General features: G+C 48.6%; 1 protein-coding gene across 1 annotated transcript in view; it reads left to right on the top strand.

The window, feature by feature from the left end:
• The first annotated feature begins 2,839 nt into the window (after positions 1–2,839).
• The window catches only part of LOC138663882 (oocyte zinc finger protein XlCOF22-like), a 54,302-nt gene continuing 34,867 nt past the window's right edge, over positions 2,840–22,274 (top strand). The window contains exon 1 of the mRNA XM_069750250.1: positions 2,840–2,887. The gene's annotated coding sequence lies outside the window, so the exon portion shown is untranslated. The remainder of the gene's footprint in view (positions 2,888–22,274) is intronic.

Raw genomic sequence — 22,274 nt, 5'->3', positions numbered from 1 at the left:
AGCCACCGGCAACAAATCCACATTATTCCTTGATAAAATCAGGTTCCAACCCAATAGAGGAGCAGACATTTCCTGCTGCCATTAGGGTCCGGGAGGGGGTGACATTGGCTGCCCTGCTACTCTGTAGTGGGGGGTGACAAGTGTAACATGGGGTAACGATGAAGGAGAAATGCACAGGATAATAGTGAGAGCGACAGAGGGCAGTGTATGGTATGGAGCAGTCAGGGGGTGGGCTGCAGGATCCCCCCATACTGTACATGACTGCTCGGGACAGGGAGGCGTTTAATGAGCTTCTAATGACGGGGCACTAATTGGGTCATTAGGGTTTGTGGAAAGGATTCAGCATCAGGTCCCTCATTAATGCCCGAGCCGCCTGTTACTTTGTAGCACAGATCTGTTGGGGCCACAAAACCAAACAACGTTGTTTATGTAGAAAAGTCTTTGTTTCATAGAAAAACTCAAAACAGAAAAGCACCTCTCCTGTATATATACACTGCACAGCACCTTTCCTCCTGTATATATACACTGCAGAATCTACAATAGCTGTCACTCATGTAAGAAGTGAAATCTGGCATTGTACTATACATTTCTCTGCCGTATCTGTGCATCATAAATCGGGTATGTGTTAAAGGGGGGGGGGCCCACTGAGACTCTTTCGCCCGGGGCCCTCGAAAACCTGGAGCCGGCCCTGGGCCTGACCACCCATTTCAACCCATACAAGAGGACTCAGAGACACTAAACTTATAGGACTTCTTTCCTTATTCTTGACTGCTCAGGCTCCGGGTGGTGTCCCCCAGCCACAGAGCCCGCTAGTTTAACGGATGGCGGTTAGGAGATCTTCCCCGATGCGCGCATCTGCAGGCATAATGTCCAATGTTTCCACATGCAAAACAGTTCAGCGGTCTCTCTTTGCAAGGTTGTCTCTTTTTCTGGCGAGGCTCAGGATTAGTTTGACCTCTGGAGGGATCCAGGGTTAGGGGATATTTCTTCCTTAAGTCGGACCATTCTGCTTGCATTCCCTGGATTTCCTTCCAGATTTCGCTCACCCAACTTGGTTCAGTTGCAAGCGGAGCGGATACCTCCCTGCTCCGGACCTTCCCTACCATGGCTGTCACCCCCAGATCTTGCTTGCTCGCATGCGTGCGCCTCCACCCCAACCTCCAAACAAGACTTACGCATATTAACCCGCAAGCGCTCTCGCAGAGCCTGTTTTAGCAGTGCATCTCAAAAGCCTGTCACTAGTTGGTCTCTCAGAACTATGTCAGGAGGCCCTACGCCTACGTCATCCCACTTAGTGATCGCAGCGTGGATCTCCTGCTGCGCATTCATATATTGGGTCACCGACTCCCCCTCCCTTTGGACACTACTAAACAAGCGCATGCTCAATTCCTCGACGCCCTTGGGGTCTCTGTGCATTTTCTCTAGAATTTGTAACACCTTGGTAAAGGTGTTTCGCTCATGTGGAGGCCAGAACATGATGGAGCACCTCGCCTCTCCATTCAGAGCCATCATGGCAATCTCCATCCTCAACATGTCCTTGACCCGTTCAGTCCAGTCCTATAGCAAAGTGTTGCTCCCTGTGAACTTTGGAAGGTTGCTCAGCATGGCTCCCAGCGGTATATTGGCCCTTGGGGTACCCATAGCCGCCTAGTCTGTCTCTTCTGAGCCTGTGGACTGCATCCTGCCGACTACGCAAAGTAAAAGCTGGTTGCGGGATGTAGTGACAGACAGAAGGCAGAGCAAGGGTTAACAAATGTAACAGTTTTAACTTAACAGGGGATTAACTCATCGCAGGCAAATGAAGGGTTAAACGAGGGAATAGCAGTCCAATTATGAAGAATATGCAGGGTTAATAAACAAAGTGACAGTAGTTCTGTTGTGCACTTATCGTGTCAGGAGTTCTTCAGAATGCAGGTACTACATGGGGGTTGGTGGCACCGGCAACGGCTGGCGCGGTGTTTGCCTAAGGAGATTCGGTTGGTAACTGCCGTCCGTCTTCTAGCGGCAGCGGTCGGTCTCTGGTACCTTCCGCTGCGTGCATGAGTGCATAGTCCATGAACATATGCGGTCAGAGCAGACAAGGCCGCAGCACGTTCAGGGCCCCCTGTGGGTGAGAATGTATATGCTGGTAAGGTGGGCTGCAAACATCTGTCCAGTACCCGGTTCTCTCTTTGCGCCACATGCGCTGTTCTCATGATCAGGAAGCGCATGGCACCTCGCTCTCTGCCAGTTACCGGGCGCACTGCACTTCTCTCCATGCAATCCCCACTGGTCACAGCGGGAGTACACAGAAGCGGGCCGGCGCAGTCCCGATGCTCAAAGGACAGAGCACTTCTCTCTCTGTGCTGCACGCTGATTGTTCCCACAAAGACTGACTGCCTCCGCGCGTACTGTGGCTATAGCTGCTTAGCCACACCCCCTGTGTCCAAGTGCAAAGGTCTGTCCGGTCTCCTACTCCTTCTCCCGGACAACAGAGGAGAAAGTCCTGACAGTTCCGGACCTGGCAGTTCTCCTTACACACACACACGGCTACGCTCCATAAACATCGTACACACACGGCTCTGCTCCGTACACCTCATACACATGCGGCTCCACGCCGTACACCTCATAAACACGCGGCTCCGCTCCGTACACTTCGTATACACACGCGGCTCTGCTCCATACACCTCGTACACACACGACTCTGCTACATCCACCTTGTAAACCCCTCCTGACCCCACACATAAACTTCCCCTCATCCAGCACCATGACAACCAGCACAGCACAGTCCTGCATACACTGAGGCCCCTGATCATGTGACCCCTGACTCCTCCCCTCCTGTGACCTCATCACAGGTCCTGTGCGCACAGAACAGCCATATATGTGGTGTGCGGCTCTGCAGGTGGAGGTAGGTGCTGGAGATTCCCTGTTGTCGCTTTCTAAGAATTACAGAATTTGTGTTCCATTTCCTCTAATAGATTTATGCAACCTAAATATGGAAGATAACATGGAAACACATTTTGCTCACACAGTACAGTGCCCTTTTATTGGACCCTACACAATATAATGTTCCCACTGTGCCGCCATCCCCCACACACAGTATAATGTTCCCACAGTTACACCATATCCCCCACACAGTATAATGTTCCCCCAGTACCGCCATCCCCCACAAACAGTATAATGTTCCCACAGTACTGCCACCCCCCCACAGTATAATGTTCCCCCAGTACCGCCATCCCCTCACATACAGTATAATGTTCCCACAGTACCGCCATCCCCTCACATACAGTATAATGTTCCCACAGTACCGCCATCCCCCACACACAGTATAATGTTCCCCCAGTACCGCCATCCCCTCACATACAGTATAATGTTCCCCCAGTACCGCCATCCCCCACAAACAGTATAATGTTCTCACAGTACCGCCATCCCCCACACACAGTATAATGTTCCCACAGTACCACCATTCCCCACAAACAGTATAATGTTCTCACAGTACCGCCATCCCCCACACACAGTATAATGTTCCCCCAGTACCGCCATCCCCTCACATACAGTATAATGTTCCCACAGTACCACCATCCCCCACGCACAGTATAATGTTCCCACAGTACCGCCATCCCCCCCACACACAGTATAATGTTCCCACAGTACTGCCATACCCCCAGACACAGTATAATGTGTTAAGGCTAGCGGAACACACCGAGTAAATATAGATGTTTTATTGTTATTGATGCGTTCGCAGCCTGGGGTACACCGTGCAGGAGAACCTGCTGCTAGCAAATGGCGGCACTATATGGCAGGATGGACTAGCTCTGTTATTTCACAGAGTAGCCATGAAAGCAAAGCACTGCGCCCTGTTAGACTTCACAGAGGCACAGGCTAACTGCCCAACAGAGAGCAGTCAGTGGTCATGCATGCACACAAAACTCGCCGGAGGTGCCAGCATTCTAGGGGCTTATTTCAGCCAGGTCCCTGAACACAATCTTACATGACCACACTGGCGCAAAGCACATAACTTAGAAAGATACTAGCGCATGGCCGTGCGGTCATGAGAGCCTTAAATAGCTGCAGCAAGTACAGGACCTTCCTACAAGGACCAATGAGAGGCTGTTACAGAACCTGAGCACCTACAGGACCTTCCTGGAGGACCAATGGATTTAGCTGCAGTATCTGAACATGTGACCCTCGATCTCCACTGAGAGATCTTACTCTGGGCATGCTCAGAACGAGAAAAGCAGGACTTAGTCCTAGAAGCGCCTGCTCGCTGCTGCCCAGCACTGGCTTCAATGGCAGAAGCAGGAAAAGCAGCAGTAACCATTTGTACAGAGTCAGACTGAGCAAGACGCTGGGACTGACGTCTCTGCTGAGCAGGCTCCACTGTGGCAGGAGAAGAATAGGAGACCGCAGCGGAGATGGCCCGAGATTCCCCCTGTGCAGAGGTGGGAACTCGACCCCTAACATTACCTCCCCTCCTTGGGCCTCGCTACGCTCGAAGGCAGCAATGAGCTGCGGAGCCTGAATGTTCTCAGCAGGCTCCCAGGACCTGTCCTCAGGACCATAGCCCTTCCAGTCCACCAAATAAATTTTTTTGCCACGTACCACCTTGCACCCAAAAATAGCGTTCACCTCGTAATCGTCTGTAGATGAACCCGATGTCCCGGCAGATGACTCAGAAAACCGGGACATGTATACGGGCTTAAGGAGGGACACATGAAAGGTGTCGGTGATACCTAGGCGTGGAGGAATGGCCAGACGGTAGACCACAGGGTTAACCTGTTCGAGGACCTTGAAGGGACCCAAGTAGCGAGGTGCAAACTTAGTGGACTCAACATGCAGCCTGATGTTACGGGCGGAGAGCCACACTAAGTCGCCAGGAGCAAAGGTCGGAGCAGGGCGCCGATGTGCTTCGGCGGAGGACCTCATTCCCTCCTTGGAGGCCCGGATGGCATCCTGAGTGCGGTCCCAAATTTCTCGTGCCTCCACTGCCCAGTCTGCCACCCTGGAGTCAGCAGAAGACACGGGCATAGGCACAGGAACCCGCGGATGCTGGCCGTAATTAAGGAGGAAAGGAGTCTGACCGGTGGAGTCAGCCACAGCATTGTTAGGCGCAAACTCTGCCCACGGTAGCAAGGATGCCCAGTCATCCTGCTTGTAAAGAAGCTGCGGAGACACCATCACGTGTTTCTCGACGCAAGCAGTGAATAGCCAGGCCTTTCCCCGGGAAGGAACAACCACGGGAAGGGCAGTATCCTATGAAGGAAAGCCACCTATGCCAAGCATGGTATCCATCCACAGACAGCTGTTTCAGGGTTTTTACCCCTCATCAGTGTGGAGTAGGAATCTGGCTATTAGGAGCAGTGCCTAGTAAAAAGGCTATAAAGGCACAGATGATTGGCCTCGGGGAGACCAAAACATCCAACACCGCGGAGACACCATCACGTGTTTCTCAACGCAGTGATTCCAGAACACTGCCCCCATCCCTTATGGGAAATATGCAGATGCATGTAAAGAAGCTGCGGAGACACCATCACGTGTTTCTCGACGCAAGCAGTGAATAGCCAGGCCTTTCCCCGGGAAGGAACAACCACGGGAAGGGCAGTATCCTATGAAGGAAAGCCACCTATGCCAAGCATGGTATCCATCCACAGACAGCTGTTTCAGGGTTTTTGCCCCTCATCAGTGTGGAGTAGGAATCTGGCTATTAGGAGCAGTGCCTAGTAAAAGGCTATAAAGGCACAGATGATTGGCCTCGGGGAGACCAAAACATCCAACACCGCGGAGACACCATCACGTGTTTCTCAACGCAGTGATTCCAGAACACTGCCCCCATCCCTTATGGGAAATATGCAGATGCATGTAAAGAAGCTGCGGAGACACCATCACGTGTTTCTCGACGCAAGCAGTGAATAGCCAGGCCTTTCCCCGGGAAGGAACAACCACGGGAAGGGCAGTATCCTATGAAGGAAAGCCACCTATGCCAAGCATGGTATCCATCCACAGACAGCTGTTTCAGGGTTTTTGCCCCTCATCAGTGTGGAGTAGGAATCTGGCTATTAGGAGCAGTGCCTAGTAAAAAGGCTATAAAGGCACAGATGATTGGCCTCGGGGAGACCAAAACATCCAACACCGCGGAGACACCATCACGTGTTTCTCAACGCAGTGATTCCAGAACACTGCCCCCATCCCTTATGGGAAATATGCAGATGCATGTAAAGAAGCTGCGGAGACACCATCACGTGTTTCTCGACGCAAGCAGTGAATAGCCAGGCCTTTCCCCGGGAAGGAACAACCACGGGAAGGGCAGTATCCTATGAAGGAAAGCCACCTATGCCAAGCATGGTATCCATCCACAGACAGCTGTTTCAGGGTTTTTGCCCCTCATCAGTGTGGAGTAGGAATCTGGCTATTAGGCACTGCTCCTAATAGCCAGATTCCTACTCCACACTGATGAGGGGCAAAAACCCTGAAACAGCTGTCTGTGGATGGATACCATGCTTGGCATAGGTGGCTTTCCTTCATAGGATACTGCCCTTCCCGTGGTTGTTCCTTCCCGGGGAAAGGCCTGGCTATTCACTGCTTGCGTCAAGAAACACGTGATGGTGTCTCCGCAGCTTCTTTACATGCATCTGCATATTTCCCATAAGAGATGGGGGCAGTGTTCTGGAATCACTGCGTTGAGAAACACGTGATGGTGTCTCCGCGGTGTTGGATGTTTTGGTCTCCCCGAGGCCAATCATCTGTGCCTTTATAGCCTTTTTACTAGGCACTGCTCCTAATAGCCAGATTCCTACTCCACACTGATGAGGGGTAAAAACCCTGAAACAGCTGTCTGTGGATGGATACCATGCTTGGCATAGGTGGCTTTCCTTCATAGGATACTGCCCTTCCCGTGGTTGTTCCTTCCCGGGGAAAGGCCTGGCTATTCACTGCTTGCGTCGAGAAACACGTGATGGTGTCTCCGCAGCTTCTTTACATGCATCTGCATATTTCCCATAAGGGATGGGGGCAGTGTTCTGGAATCACTGCGTTGAGAAACACGTGAGGTGTCTCCGCGGTGTTGGATGTTTTGGTCTCCCCGAGGCCAATCATCTGTGCCTTTATAGCCTTTTTACTAGGCACTGCTCCTAATAGCCAGATTCCTACTCCACACTGATGAGGGGCAAAAACCCTGAAACAGCTGTCTGTGGATGGATACCATGCTTGGCATAGGTGGCTTTCCTTCATAGGATACTGCCCTTCCCGTGGTTGTTCCTTCCCGGGGAAAGGCCTGGCTATTCACTGCTTGCGTCGAGAAACACGTGATGGTGTCTCCGCAGCTTCTTTACATGCATCTGCATATTTCCCATAAGGGATGGGGGCAGTGTTCTGGAATCACTGCGTTGAGAAACACGTGATGGTGTCTCCGCGGTGTTGGATGTTTTGGTCTCCCCGAGGCCAATCATCTGTGCCTTTACAGTCATCCTGCTTGGCAGAAACAAAATGTCGTAAATATGTGACCAGGGTCTGATTGGCCCTCTCAACCAACCCATTCGTCTCGGGATGATATGCCGAGGAGAGATTCAACTCAATGCTGAGTAGACGACAAAGCTCTCTCCAGAATCGAGACGCAAACTGGTGACCCCGGTCACTGACAATTTTGTCCGGCATACCGTGTAGGCGAAAGATATGCTTGATGAACAAAGGTGCCAGAGCCCGTGCAGAAGGTAGCCGTGGAAGAGGCACCAAGTGAACCATTTTGGAAAAATGGTCGGTGATCACCCAGATAATGGTGCAGGTACGAGACTTGGGTAAGCCCACCAGAAAGTCCATCCCGACCATCTACCAGGGCCTATATGCCACAGGCAGGGGGTAAAACAATCCAGCTGGCCGTTGCCAAGGAGACTTGTTCTTGGCGCAAGAGACACATGCCTGAACATAGTCTGCGACATCACGAGCCATATGCGGCCACCAGTATGTCCTCGCCAGTAACTCAGATGTCCTTTTGGAACCAAAATGTCCACCCACCCTGGACGAGTGAGCCCAAGAGAGAACCTCCGGACGCAAACTGGATGGTACAAAAGTCTTGCCCGGAGGCACAGACTCTAGCGAAACTGGGGCCACAGTTCTCAGGCTCTCGGTGGGGACAATAAGCCGAGGCTCCTCTTCCTCCTCCTCAGACGATACAACGGAGCGAGAGAGAGCGGCGGCACGAATGTTTTTCTCCCCCGAAAGAAAATGGAGGGTGAAATGAAACCGGGAGAAGAACAAGGACCATCTGGCCTGGTGAGAATTTAACCACTGGGCTGTCTGCAGGTACACCAAATTCTTGTGATCTGTGAAGACTTGGAAGGGAAAACGAGCTCCATCCAAGAGATGTCCCCACTCCGAGAAAGCCAACTTCATGGCTAGCAACTCCCTGTCTCCGATGGAATAATTCCTCTCCGCTGGTGAGAAGGTCTTGGAAAAGAAGAAGCAAGGATGCTTCCGACCTTGAGCATCCTTTTGGAAAAGGACTGCTCCAGCACCAACAGATGAGGCAACCACCTCCATTATAAATGGCTTATCTACATCGGGGCGATGTAGGATGGGAGCGCTAGTGAAGTGTGACTTAATGGAGTTAAAGGTCTTGGAGACCTCCTCAGACCACAATTTGGGATTTGCTCCCTTCTTGGTGAGGGCAACCAAGGGAGCTACCAAAGTTGAGAAGTGTGGAATGAACTGGCGATAGTAATTAATGAACCCCATAAAGCGCTGCACCGCTTTAAGAGAATGGGGTTCCTGCCAGTCCATCACAGCCTGTAGTTTGGCAGGATCCATAGCCAATCCCTGGGCGGAGATGATATAGCCTAGGAAAGGTAAGGACTCCTGCTCGAACACACACTTCTCCAACTTGGCATAGAGGGAGTTTGCCCGTAGGAGGTCGAAGACTTTGCAAACATCTCTCCGGTGAAAGTCAATATCTGGAGAGTAGATGAGAATATCATCCAGATAGACTACGACCGAGGTGGAGAGCATATCCCGGAAGACGTCGTTCACAAAGTCTTGGAAAACGGCTGGGACATTACAGAGCCCAAAGGGCATCACCAGATATTCATAGTGCCCATCCCTGGTGTTAAAAGCGGTCTTCCATTCGTCCCCCTCACGGATGCGAATCAGGTTGTAAACACCCCACAGATCTAATTTAACCCCTTCCCGACCTTTGACGCCACGTAGGCGTCATGAAAGTCGGTGCCAATCCGACCCATGACGCCTATGTGGCGTCATGGAAAGATCGCGTCCCTGCAGATCGGGTGAAAGGGTTAACTCCCATTTCACCCGATCTGCAGGGACAGGGGGAGTGGTAGTTTAGCCCAGGGAGGGTGGCTTCACCCCCTCGTGGCTACGATCGCTCTGATTGGCTGTTGAAAGTGAAACTGCCAATCAGAGCGATTTGTAATATTTCACCTATTATAACTGGTGAAATATTACAATCCAGCCATGGCCGATGCTGCAATATCATCAGCCATGGCTGGAAATACTAATGTGCCCCCACCCCACCCCACCGATCGCCCCCCCAGCCCTCCGATCTGGCCGGTACACTGCTCCGGCTCCCCTCTGTCCTGTGCTCCGCTCCCCCCCGTGCTCTTGTCCGCTCCCCCCGTGCTCCAATCACCCCCCCTGCACTCCGATCCACCCCCCTCCGTGCTCCGTTCCACCCCCTCGTGCTCCGTTCCACCCCCCCGTGCTCCGTTCTACCCCCCCGTGCTCCGTTCCACCCCTCCCGCACTCCGATTCACCCCCCCATGCTCCGATCCCCCCCCCCGTGCTCCCCCCCCCACCCTATCATACTTACCGATCCTGCCGGGCTCCGTCCGTCTTCTCCCCGGGCGCCGCCATCTTCCAAAATGGCGGGCGCATGCGCAGTGCGCCCGCCGAATCTGCCGGCCGGCAGATTCGTTACAAAGTGCATTTTGATCACTGAGATAGATTATATCTCAGTGATCAAAATAAAAAAAATAATAAATGACCCCCCGCTTTGTCACCCCCATAGGTAGGGACAATAAAAAAAATAAAGAATTTTTTTTTTTCCACTAATGTTAGAATAGGGTTAGGGGTAGGGTTAGGGCTAGGGTTAGGGTTAGGGGTAGGGGTAGGGTTAGGGTTTCGGTATGTGCACACGTATTCTGGTCCTCTGCGGATTTTTCCGCTGCGGATTTGATAAATCCGCAGTGCTAAACCGCTGCGGATTTATGGCGGATTTACCGCGTTTTTTCTGCACATTTCACTGCGGTTTTACAACTGCGATTTTCTATTTGAGCAGTTGTAAAACCGCTGCGGAATCCGCACAAAGAAGTGACATGCTGCGGAATGTAAACCGCTGCGTTTCCGTGCAGTTTTTCTGCAGCATGTGTACAGCGATTTTTGTTTCCCATAGGTTTACATTGAACTGTAAACTCATGGGAAACTGCTGCGGATCCGCAGCGTTTTCCGCAGCGTGTGCACATACCTTTAGAATTAGGCCATGTGCACACGGTGCGGATTTGGCTGCGGATCCGCAGTGGATTGGCTGCTGCGGATTCGCAGCAGTGTTCCATCAGGTGTACAGTACCATGTAAACATATGGAAACCAAATCCGCTGTGCCCATGGTGCGGAAAATACCGCGCGGAAACGCTGCGTTGTATTTTCCGCAGAATGTCAATTCTTTGTGCGGATTCCGCAGCGTTTTACACCTGTTCCTCAATAGGAATCCGCAGGTGAAATCCGCACAAAAAACACTGGAAATCCGCGGAAAATCCGCAGGTAAAACGCAGTGCCTTTTACCTGCGGATTTTTAAAAAATGATGCTGAAAAATCTCACACGAATCCGCAACGTGGGCACATAGCCTTAGGGTTAGGGTTGGAATTAGGGTTGTGGTTAGGGGTGTGTTGTGGTTAGGGTTGTGATTAGGGTTATGGGTACAGTTGGGATTAGGGTTAGGGGTGTGTTGGGGTTAGGGTTAGGGCTGTGATTAGGGTTATGGCTACAGTTGGGATTAGGGTTAGGGATGTGTTGGGGTTAGGGTTAGGGCTGTGATTAGGGTTATGGCTACAGTTGGAATTAGGGTTGTGGTTAGGGTTAGGGTTGGAATTAGGGTTGTGGTTAGGGTTAGGGGTGTGTTGGGGTTAGGGTTGTGGTTAGGGGTGTGTTGGGGTTAGGGTTGTGATTAGGGTTATGGCTACAGTTGGGATTAGGGTTAGGGGTGTGTTGGGGTTAGTGTTGGAGGTAGAATTGAGGGGTTACCACTGTTTAGGCACATCAGGGGTCTCCAAACGCAACATGGCGCCACCATTGATTCCAGCCAATCTCGTATTCAAAAAGTCAAATGGTGCTCCCTCAATTCCAAGCCCTGACGTGTGCCCAAACAGTGGTTTACCCCCACATATGGGGTACCAGCATACTCAGGATAAACTGCGCAACAATTACTGGGGTCCAATTTCTCCTGTTACCCTTGTGAAAATAAAAAAATGCTTGCTAAAACATCATTTTTGAGGAAAGAAAAATGATGTATTATTTTCACGGCTCTACGTTGAAAACGTCTGTGAAGCACTTGGGGGTTCAAAGTGCTCACCACATATCTAGATAAGTTCCTTGGGGGGTCTAGTTTCTAAAATGGGGTCACTTGTGGGGGGTTTCTACTGTTTAGGCACACCAGGGGCTCTGCAAACGCAACGTGACGCCCGCAGACCATTCCATCAAAGTCTGCATTTCAAAAGTCACTACTTCCCTTCTGAGCCCCGACGTGTGCCCAAACAGTGGTTTACCTCCACACATGGGGTATCAGCGTACTCAGGAGAAACTGAACAACAACTTTTGGGGTCCAATTTCTCCTGTAACCCTTGGGAAAATAAAAAATTCTGGGCTAAATAATTATTTTTGAGGAAAGAAAACGTATTTATTATTTTCACGGCTCTGCATTATATACTTCTATGAAGCACTTGGGGGTTCAAAGTGCTCACCACACATCTAGATAAGTTCCTTTCGGGGTCTAGTTTCCAAAATGGGGTCACTTGTGGGGGGTTTCTACTGTTAAGCCACATCAGGGGCTCTGCAAACGCAACGTGACGCCCACAGAGCATTCCATCAAAGTCTGCATTTCAAAACGTCACTACTTCACTTCCGAGCCCCAGCATGTGCCCAAACAGTGGTTTACCCCCACATATGGGGTATCAGCGTACTCAGGAGATACTGGACAACAAATTTTGGGGTCAAATTTCTCCTGATACCCTTGGGAAAATAAAAAATTGCAGGCTAAAAGATCATTTTTGAGAAAATATTTTTATTTTTTTATTTTCATGGCTCTGCGTTATAAACTTCTGTGAAGCACTTGGGGGTTCAAAGTCCTCACCACACATCTAGATTAGTTCCTTTGATGGACTAGTTTCCAAAATGGGGTCATTTCTGGGGGATCTCCAATGTTTAGGCACACAGGGGCTCTCCAAACGTGACATGGTGTCCGCTAATGATTGGAGCTAATTTTCCATTTAAAAAGCCAAATGGCGTGCCTTCCCTTCTGAGCCCTGCCGTGCGCCCAAACAGTGGTTTACCCCCACATATGGGGTATCAGCGTACTCAGGACAAACTGGACAACAACATTTGGGGTCCAATTTCTCCTATTACCCTTGGCAAAATAGGAAATTCCAGGCTAAAAAAATCATTTTTGAGGAAAGAAAAATTATTTTTTATTTTCATGGCTCTGCGTTATAAACTTCTGTGAAGCACCTGGGGGTTTAAAGTGCTCAATATGCATCTAGATAAGTTCCTTGGGGGTCTAGTTTCCAAAATGGGGTCACTTGTGGGGGAGCTCCAATGTTTAGGCACACAGGGGCTCTCCAAACGCGACATGGTGTCCGCTAACAATTGGAGCTAATTTTCCATTCAAAAAGTCAAAAGGCTCGCCTTCCCTTCCGAGCCCTGCCGTGTGCCCAAACAGTGGTTTACCCCCACATATGAGGTATCGGCGTACTCGGGAGAAATTGCCCAACAAATTTTATGATCCATTTTATCCTATTGCCCATGTGAAAATGAAAAAATTGAGGCGAAAATAATTTTTTTGTGAAAAAAAAGTACTTTTTCATTTTTACAGATCAATTTGTGAAGCACCTGAGGGTTTAAAGTGCTCACTAGGCATCTAAATAAGTTCCTTGGGGGGTCTAGTTTCCAAAATGGGGTCCCTTGTGGGGGAGCGCCAATGTTTAGGCACACAGGAGCTTTCCAAACGCGACATGGTGTCCGCTAACGATGGAGATAATTTTTCATTCAAAAAGTCAAATGGCGCTCCTTCCCTTCCGAGCCTTACCATGTGCCCAAACAGTGGTTTACCCCCACATATGAGGTATCAGTGTACTCAGGAGAAATTGCCCAACAAATTTTAGGATCCATTTTATCCTGTTGCCCATGTGAAAATGAAAAATTTGAGGCTAAAAGAATTTCTTTGTGAAAAAAAAGTACTCTTTCATTTTTACGGATCAATTTGTGAAGCACCTGGGGGTTCAAAGTGCTCACTATGCATCTAGATAAGTTCCTTGGGGCGTCTAGTTTCCAAAATGGGGTCACTTGTGGGGGAGCTCCAATTTTTAGGCACACGGGGGCTCTCCAAACGTGACATGGTGTCCGCTAAAGAGTGGAGCCAATTTTTGATTCAAAAAGTCAAATGGTGCTCCTTCCCTTCCAAGCCCTGCCGTGCGCCCAAACAGTGGTTTACCCCCACATATGAGGTATCAGCGTACTCAGGACAAATTTGACAACAACTTTCTTGGTTCAGTTTCTCCTTTTACCATTGAGAAAATAAAAAAATTGTTGCTAAAAGATAATTTTTGTGACTAAAAAGTTAAATGTTCATTTTTTCCTTCCATGTTGCTTCTGCTGCTGTGAAGCACCTGAAGGGTTAATAAACTTCTGGAATGTGGTTTTGAGTACCTTGAGGGGTGCAGTTTTTAGAATGGTGTCACTTTTGGGTATTTTCAGCCATATAGACCCCTCAAACTGACTTCAAATGTGAGGTGGTCCCTAAAAAAATGGTTTTGTAAATTTCGTTGTAAAAATGAGAAATCGCTGGTCAAATTTTAACCCTTATAACTTCCTAGCAAAAAAAAAAATTTGTTTCCAAAATTGTGCTGATGTAAAGTAAGCATGTGGGAAATGTTATTTATTAACTATTTTGTGTCAGATAATTTTTAAAATTTTCGCCAAATTTCCGTTTTTATCACAAATAAACGCATAATTTATTGACCTAAATTTACCACTAACATGAAGCCCAATATGTCACGAAAAAACAATCTCAGAACCGCTAGGATCCGTTGAAGCGTTCCTGAGTTATTACCTCATAAAGGGACACTGGTCAGAATTGCAAAAAACGGCAAGGTCTTTAAGGTCAAAATAGGCTGGGTCATGAAGGGGTTAATAAATATCCTTGCTCCCCGAAGCCTATCAAAGAGCTCAGATATCAGGGGCAAAGGATACTTATTCTTAACGGTGATGGCGTTAAGACCCCTGTAATCTATGCATGGACGTAGTTCCCCATTCTTCTTCTGCACGAAGAAGAACCCAGCCCCAGCAGGTGACACTGACTTCCTGATGAACCCTCTTGCCAGATTCTCTTGAATGTACTGAGACATTGCCTCTGTCTCCGGGAGAGATAACGGATAGACTCGACCTCGGGGAGGCTCAGCACCAGGCAAGAGATCAATAGGACTGTCATAGGGGCTGTGAGGCTGAAGGGTCTCCGCCGCCTTTTTGGAGAACACGTCCGCATAGGGCCAATATTGCTTGGGGAAAGATGATAGATCTGCGGGTACCTCAGTAATAGCAACCTGAAAGCATTCCCTCTGACACCTACCCCCACAAGATTCACCCCATCCCAGAATTCTGCCTGAGGACCACTCGATATGAGGAGAGTGGTACCGTAGCCAAGGTATCCCCAACAGGACCTCATCAATTCCCTCAGGAATGACGAGCAGAGATATAATCTCCTGATGGGATGGCGACATGGACAGAGTAAAAGGGATGGTCTGGTGTGTTACCTGTGAGGGCAGTGTTGACCCATTCACCACTCGTACCGTTACTGGTTGAGCTAGCATTACCAGGGGTATTGCGTGACGTTGGGCGAAGGCAGAAGACATAAAATTGCCCTCCGCCCCAGAATCCACGCAGAGCTCTACCGAGTGGGTGGATGAGCCTAAAGTAATTGTCCCCTTACAAGATAATTTGGAGGCAAACGTCACCGTGTCTAGTGTACCTCCACCTGCTACCACTAGAGGCTGACGTTTCCTCGACCGCTTGGGACATCTGGTGGCAAGATGTCGTGACTGCTGGCAAACATGACAGACCTTAAGTGCACATGCGGTCCGGGACTTAGATCCCGCTCGTGACACTTCCATGGCCTCATGTGACTCAGAGACCAGGACCGGAGATTCCAGAGGTTTGGCGAAGGTGGGAGCCAGCCGAAACCTCTGCCTACACTGGGCTCGCTCTAACCTCCGCTCATTAAAACGGAGGTCAATACGAGTGGAGACAGCTATTAACTCCTCCAGTGTGGCGGGAATCTCCCTAGTGGCCAGACCGTCCTTCACGTGATCAGCCAGCCCCCTCCAAAATATGGGGATAAGGGCTTTATTCGACCACTCCAGCTCAGATGCTAGGGTATGGAAGTGGACGGCAAAATGGCTGACCAAGGACAAACCCTGAGTCAATGCCAGCAGTTGGAGCGCCGTGTCATGGGTGACTCGAGGTCCTAAAAAGACCTGTTTCAGAGTGCTCAGGAACAGCGGAGCACTCTGCACCACATGATCGCCATGCTCCCACAGTGGCGTAGCCCATGCCAGCGCCCTGTCCGACAAGAGAGACACAATAAATCCCACCTTTGCCCGCTCTGTGGGAAAACGTGCAGCCAGGAGCTCGAGGTATATAGAGCACTGACTCACAAAACCCCTACAAGATTTACTATCTCCAGAGAGTTTTTCTGGCAGCGGGAGGTGAGATAATGTCGGAACAGGGGTGGCAGTGGACAAGGTTGCTGCAGCCACGCTAGCAGCCTATACAGCAACTGCGGTAACCTCCACAGCTGAGGTTGTGCTCTCGAGAGCCGCCAACCTACCCTCCAGCTGCTGGATGTACCGCAAGTTCTGCTGTATGTCCATCATTTACTAGCCAGACCCTGGCGCTAGTATTCTAGGGGCTTATTTCAGCCAGGTCCCTGAATACATACAAACACACAATCTCCTCGCCGGAGGTGCCAGCATTCTAGGGGCTTATTTCAGCCGGGTCCCTCAACACAAACTTACATGACCACACAGGCGCAAAGCACATAACTTAGAAAGATACTAGCACATGGCCGTGCGGTCATGAGAGCCTTAAATAGCTGCAGCAAGTACAGGACCTTCCCAGAAGGACCAATGAGAGGCTGCTACAGAGCCTGAGCACCTACAGGACCTTCCTGGAGGACCAGTGGATTTAGCTGCAGTATCTGAACATGTGACCCTCGATCTCCACTGAGAGATCTTACTCTGGGCATGCTCAGAACGAGAAAAGCAGGACTTAGTCCTAGAAGCGCCTGCTTGCTGCTGCCCAGCACTGACTTCAATGGCAGAAGCAGGAAAAGCAGCAGTAACCGTTTGTACAGAGTCAGATTGAGCAAGACGCTGGGACTGACGGCCGTAATACGCTGAAAAGTCCCCAAAAAAGTGGTCCGTAGTTCCTCTGTAGGCAGGGTGTCTCAGCGTATTTTGCGCATGGCATCCTCCGTATGTAATCCGTATGGCATCCGTACTGCGTGTTTTTCTCGCAGGCTTGCAAAACCAACACACGGCTATAGAAGGGATCCATGTGTTAAAAAAAAAAAATTATATATATATACTGTGTGTGTATATATATATATATATATACAGTTAGGGCCAGAAATATTTGGACAGTGACACAAGTTTTGTTGTTTTAGCTGTTTACAAAAACATGTTCAGAAATACAATTATATATATAATATGGGCTGAAAGTGCACACTCCCAGCTGCAATATGATAGTTTCCACATCCAAATCGGAGAAAGGGTTTAGGAATCATAGCTCTGTAATGCATAGCGTCCTCTTTTTCAAGGGACCAAAAGTAATTGGACAATGGACTCTAAGGGCTGCAATTAACTCTGAAGGCGTCTCCCTCGTTAACCTGTAATCAATGAAGTAGTTAAAAGGTCAAGGGTGGATTCCAGGTGTGTGGTTTTGCATTTGGAAGCTGTTGCTGTGAGCAGACAACATGCGGTCAAAGGAACTCTCAATTGAGGTGAAGCAGAACATCCTGAGGCTGAAAAAAAAGAAAAAATCCATCAGAGAGATAGCAGACATGCTTGGAGTAGCAAAATCAACAGTTGGGTACATTCTGAGAAAAAAGGAATTGACTGGTGAGCTTGGGAACTCAAAAAGGCCTGGGCGTCCAAGGATGACAACAGTGGTGGATGATCGCCGCATACTTAATTTGGTGAAGAAGAACCCGTTCACAACATCAACTGAAGTCCAGAACACTCTCAGTGAAGTAGGTGTATCTGTCTCTAAGTCAACAGTAAAGAGAAGACTCCATGACAGTAAATACAAAGGGTTCACATCTAGATGCAAACCATTCATCAATACCAAAAATAGACAGGCCAGAGTTAAATTTGCAGAAAAACACCTCAAGAAGCCAGCTCAGTTCTGGAAAAGTATTCTATGGACAGATGAGACAAAGATCAACCTGTACCAGAATGATGGGAAGAAAAAAGTTTGGAGAAGAAAGGGAACGGCACATGATCCAAGGCACACCACATCCTCTGTAAAACATGGTGGAGGCAACGTGATGGCATGGGCATGCATGGCTTTCAATGGCACTGAGTCACTTGTGTTTATTGATGACATAAGAGCAGACAAGAGTAGCCGGATGAATTCTGAAGTGTACCGGGATATACTTTCAGCCCAGATTCAGCCAAATGCTGCAAAGTTGATTGGACGGCGGTTCATAGTACAGATGGACAATGACCCCAAGCATACATCCAAAGCTACCCAGGAGTTCATGAGTGCCAAAAAGTGGAACATTCTGCAATGGCCAAGTCAATCTCCAGATCTAAACCCAATTAAGCATGCATTTCACTTGCTCAAATCCAGACTTAAGACGGAAAGACCCACAAACAAGCAAGACGTGAAGGCTGCGGCTGTAAAGGCCTGGCAAAGCATTAAGAAGGAGGAAACCCAGCGTTTGGTGATGTCCATGGGTTCCAGACTTAAGGCAGTGATTGCCTCCAAAGGATTTGCAACAAAATATTGAAAATAAAAATATTTTGTTTGGGTTATGTTTATTTGTCCAATTACTTTTGACCTCCTAAAATGTGGAGTGTTTGTAAAGAAATGTGTACAATTCCTACATTTTCTATCAGATATTTTTGTTCAACCCTTCAAATTAAACATTACAATCTGCACTTGAATTCTGTTGTAAAGGTTTCATTTCAAATCCAATGTGGTGGCATGCAGAGCCCAACTCGCGAAAATTGTGTCACTGTCCAAATATTTCTGGCCCTAACTGTATGTATATATATGTGTGTCATTAGACACATATATGTATATATATTATTACTTCATACAGCGCTAGATAGCTTTAAAGCCGGTAATTCAATTACCGGCTTTTGCTATCTCCTTCCTAAACCCGACATGATTTGTGACATGGTTTACATACAGTAAACCATGTCATATCACCTTTTTTTTTGCATATTCCACACTACTAATGTTAGTAGTGTGTATATGCAAAATTTGGCCGTCCTGTCTACTAAATTAAAGGGTTAAATGGCAGAAAAAATTTGCGTGGGCTCCCGCGCAATTTTCTCCGCCAGAGTAGTAAAGCCAGTGACTGAGGGCAGATATTAATAGCCTGGAGAGGGTCCACGGTTATTGGCTTCCCCCCTGGCTAAAAACACCTGCCCCCAGCCACCCCAGAAAAGGCACATCTGGAAGATGCGCCTATTCTGGCACTTGGCCACTCTCTTCCCATTCCCGTGTAGCGGTGGGATATGGGGTAATGAAGGGTTAATGCCACCTTGCTATTATAAGGTGACATTAAGCCAAATTAATAATGGAGAGGCGTCAATTATGACACCTATCCATTATTAATCCAATAGTAGTAAAGGGTTAAAAAAAACACACACACATTATTAAAAATTATTTTAATGAAAAAATCACAAAGGTTGTTGTAATAATTTATTCTACGCTCAATCCACTCACTGAAGACCCTCGATCTGTAACAAAGTCAAAATAATAAACCAAAAATATCCTTACCTTCCGAAGATCTGTAATGTCCAACGATGTAAATCCATCTGAAGGGGTTTAAATATTTTGCAGCCACGAGCTTTGCAAATGCAACGTTGTTCGTGGCTGCAAAACCCCGGTGAATGAAGGTAAAGTAGGTCAATGACCTATATTTACCTGCATTTGCGGTGAGGCGCCCTCTGCTGATAGTCCCTAGATCGTGGGAACTTTCCTAGAAAGCTCCCAGGCTCGAGTTTATAAGAGGCGCCCTCTGCTGGTTGTCCTCATATGAACTCGAGCCAGGGAGCTTTCTCTCTAACAGCGCTGCGTATTTCTCGCAAGTCACACTGCTGGTCCGTGTGTAATCTGTATTTTTGGGGCTTCCATAGACTTTCATTGGCGTTTTTTTGCGCAATACGGTGACAAACGCAGCATGCTGCGATTTTCTACGGCCGTAGAAAGCCGTATAATACGGATCAGTAAAATACGGCAGATAGGAGCAGGGCCATAGAGAATAATTGTGCCGTTTGTTTTGCGAGTTTTACGGACGTATTTTCTGCGCTCTTACGTCCGTAAAACTCGCAAGTGTGACGGCGGCCTAACAATAATGTTCCCACAGTACCTCCATCCCCCACACACAGTATAATGTTCCCACAGTACCGCCATCCCCCACACACAGTATAATGTTCCCACAGTACCTACATTCCCCACACATAGTATGATGTTCCTACAGTACCTCCATCCCCCACACACAGTATAGTGTTCCCCCAGTACCTCCATCCCCCACACACAGTATAGTGTTCCCCCAGTAACGTCATCCCCCACATACAGGATAATGTTCCCACAGTACTGCCATCCCCCACACACAGTGTAATGTTCCCACAGTGCCGCCATCCACCCACACACAGTATAATGTTCCCACAGTACCTCCATCCCCCACACACAGTATAATGTTCCCACAGTACCTCTATCCCCCACACACAGTATAATGTTCCCACAGTACCTCTATCCCCCACACACAGTATAATGTTCCGACAGTACTGCCATCCCCCACACACAGTATAATGTTCCCACAGTGCCACCATCCTGACACACAGTATATTGTTGCCCCAGTGCCGCCATCCCCCCCCCACACAGTATAATGTTCCCCCAGTACCGCCATCCCCCCACAGTATAATGTTCCCACAGTACCACCATCCTCCACACAGTATAATGTTCCCACAGTACCGACACCCCCCCCCCACATACAGTATAATGTGCCCCCTGTACCACCATCCCCACACACAGTCTGATACCACCCACCTTACTGGCTAATAATTACTCGCTAAGGGTGGTTTCACATTTGCGTTTTTTGCCGCTGCATTTTAGTGCAAAAAAAGGATGTGTTTTTTTCCTATACTTAACATTAAAAAATGCATGCGTTTTGCCACCGCATGCGTCTTTTCTATGCATGCGTTGTGTTGCAGAAATGCAACATGTAGTAATTACCCTAACCATAAGGGATCCTAACCCTAACCCTAAGGGTTAGGGTTAGGATCCCTTAGGGTTAGGGATAGGGATAGGGTTAGGATCCCTTAGGGTTAGGGTTAGGATCCCTTAGGGATAGGGTTAGGGTTAGGATCCCTTAGGGTTAGGGTTAGGATCCCTTAGGGTTAGGATCCCTAGGGTTACTAGAGATCCTAACCCTAGCTATTTCTGTTTAAAGTTTGTTTTCTTGTTGATTTTGATGATTGGCAGCTGTCACACACTTCTCATCGTGCGTTTTAAAAACGCAAACGCAGGAAAAAATGCATATAAACGCGTCAAAACGCCGCGTTTGTATTAAAATATGCAAAAACGCATGCGTCTAAAAAACACGGCGTTTTAACGCGTTTACATGCGTTTTTTTCACCACATGCGTTTGCGTTTAAAAAGCTGCGTTTTTAAACGCAAATGTGAAACCAGCCTTAGCCCCATTCTTAATGTCAGTACAGTTGAACCCAGCACATGTGAGATAATGACCACACGATAGTTGTATAGGATAATAGAGTATAATAAAGTCGTTGAGGATGTGATTTCCCCAATATTGTGCAGGGAGATTGTTTTCCCTATAGTGATGCATATTTCTTATTGCTAAAACTGATATTTGTGTATTTTATTCATTTATAACCTATTTTTAAGCTTTTTCTCCACACCCCTCATTAGTGCGATCATACAACAAACAAGCCTCTGATTGCTTCGGTGATGCCCTGTACTACTGTAGTGCAGGGTATTTTCCCTGCCTGTCAGTGTAATGGCCTCACACATTAGATGGCTGGCGGCCAAACAATCATGCGGCTGACTCCCCCATACACAGGAACACTCTGGTTGCCCGAAACTTCCTGCTGTCTGTATGAGGGAGCTGTGGCAGAGGATTATCTACAGAAAGAACAAGAGGAACGACTCCTGTAATTTATCATAACTGATCCTTCACTCACCTCTTATCTGCCAGGAGGCCTTCGTATACATTAGGCAGCAGGCGATCCGGCTCAAATCGGTGGTTTTGCCTGATGTTAATCTAATGTGTATGGGGTATAAGAGGTATCTTATTACCAGGGGCTGGTTGGCAAATTTTAGCCTGGGGGCAAGCACAATGCAGTGGCCCACTGTGATGCGGGTTGCGGCCTAGCTTAAGGGTACCGTCACAATTAGTGACGCTGCAGCGATACCGACAACGATGTCGATCGCTGCAGCGTCGCTGTTTGGTCGCTAGAGAGCTATCACACAGACAGCTCTCCAGCGACCAACGATCCCGAGGTCCCCGGTAACCAGGGTAAACATAGGGTTACTAAGCGCAGGGCCGCGCTTAGTAACCCGATGTTTACCCTGGTTACCAGCGTAAACATAAAAAAAACAAACACTACATACTTGCCTACCGCTGTCTGTCCCCGGCGCTTTGCTTCTCTGCACTCCTCTGCACGTCACCGCTCTGCTTTCCGGCCGCTGTGCTCACAGCCAGTGCAGGAGGAGTGCAGAGAAGCGGAGCGCCGGGGACAGACAGCGGTAGGTAAGTATGTACTGTTTGTT

Source organism: Ranitomeya imitator, chromosome 2, assembly GCF_032444005.1.
Source record: "Ranitomeya imitator isolate aRanImi1 chromosome 2, aRanImi1.pri, whole genome shotgun sequence".
Taxonomy (NCBI): Eukaryota; Metazoa; Chordata; class Amphibia; order Anura; family Dendrobatidae; genus Ranitomeya; species Ranitomeya imitator.
Note: the sequence above shows the minus strand (reverse complement) of the source record. Positions and strands in the feature narration are given on the sequence as shown.